We start from the raw sequence: 1629 nt of genomic DNA, 5'->3' as shown, positions 1-1629 counted from the left end.
GAGTCTGCACCAACAATAGTGTCGCCTGGAATCATACCCCAAACCATACTGACGTTTCACCAGGCAGCTGTAAGTCAGATGCTAAATTATTACTAACCATGTTTCTAATGTGTTTTCATTTATCTGTACCAACTTTGGTTCATATAGGTCATTTTATTCAAGAGTAAATCAGTTTTTTGTCTCTCCTGTAAAAATTTTCCTTTCTGGGGTTACGAGGTTTCATCACTCCACCAGCGACATATATATTTTTTTACACATGTATATATATGTGTATTTTATATATAATATATATATATATGTCCTCTTTTGGACTCGATACATTTTAAGGCGTCGTTCAGAATGTTCAGTGGTGACCAAACACAAGGATTCACCGAACCATGAGTACTCAAAGCCACACACACACAGTACACCTTACACTTACAGTATGGAGCTATTTCTAGAGACAATAAGGGGGGGGGGATGAGGTTGCCCAAATAGACACATTTTGGAGAATTGATATAACCTGAAAGGTGAATATGGGCTTTGCCAGGGAACCAAATGTCATAGAGGAAATGTTCACGCTTTTCAAGTCGATCGAGGAATCATGAAGACATTGCTATCCTCTGATAGCTTCACGAACAGGAAAAATAAATGTACAGTCGTCGATGAAGATCAGCTTTAAGAATGCAATCCGTTGAGATGTAGGAAAGTCATTGCTGCAGGCATCGTCTACGGACAGACATCTCATGGGGCTGAATTCTGCACCCTGGTGACGTTTTAAGGGGTGTGAACGGTGTGTGTTTGCGCGGAAGTGGTCGTTTTGTCTATGAAATTGTAGTTCTGATTCTCTACAGGTCCTAACTCATAGACCACGTTGTGACATCAAAGAAGACCTTAAGGGGCACTTTAACATTATTTCCGTACCTTGTGCGAAACTTGCGAAATGAGTTGATGGTGAGGAAATGTTCAATACAAAAAGCTCTTTGCTCTTTACTAATCTTAACCATGGTCTCAAAAGGCAAAGAAAACTTAAGAAAAACTACTTCGTGTCTGCAAACTTCTGTTGGCCTGTTAAACTACATTGTACTGTAGCTTGCAATATGCCGCAACCGTTTGGATTTTAAGTGGTAAGCCTTAAGCGAACTACCTGAAAATGGATTGTTTTTTATGCGCTATGTAGAGCAAAACTTTTCCGTGGATTTATCTAAAATTAATATCAGAAAAATTCCTTTTGATTTCCAAACGGTATGTACAAATTTGAAACTCAAAACTTCAGAGTGGAGGAAAATATTAACCTAAAAAAGTTGTACAGGCATCACCCTGTAAATGGAGGACTCCATGGCAAAACCCACTTAACACTATCCCCCCCTCTCTCTCTCTCTCTCTCTCTCTCTCTCTCTCTCTCTCTCTCTCTCTCTCTCTCTCTCTCTCTCTCCAGCTCTTCTCCCACGTCACGCATATACAGACACACAGACGCATACAAAAGCATACTACTTACTCACTAGCACACATGCTAACACACAGACAGATAAATGAAGACAGATAGAGACAGACAGACAGAGAGAGGCAGAGAGAGACAGAGAGAAAGAGAGAGAGAGAGAGAGAGAGAGAGAGAGAGAGAGAGAGAAGGGTAAGAGAAACCTGGAAGTG

The 1629-nt window shown here is 40.5% G+C and overlaps 1 protein-coding gene across 1 annotated transcript in view; it reads right to left on the bottom strand.

The window, feature by feature from the left end:
* LOC101853789 (VWFA and cache domain-containing protein CG16868) overlaps positions 1-1629 on the bottom strand; it is a gene marked incomplete in the record, with an annotated part of 27011 nt that overhangs the window by 14726 nt on the left and 10656 nt on the right.

The sequence above is a fragment of the Aplysia californica genome, unplaced genomic scaffold (genome assembly GCF_000002075.1).
Source record: "Aplysia californica isolate F4 #8 unplaced genomic scaffold, AplCal3.0 scaffold00194, whole genome shotgun sequence".
NCBI classification, from domain to species: Eukaryota; Metazoa; Mollusca; class Gastropoda; order Aplysiida; family Aplysiidae; genus Aplysia; species Aplysia californica.
This window is presented reverse-complemented; position numbering and strand designations above follow the sequence as displayed.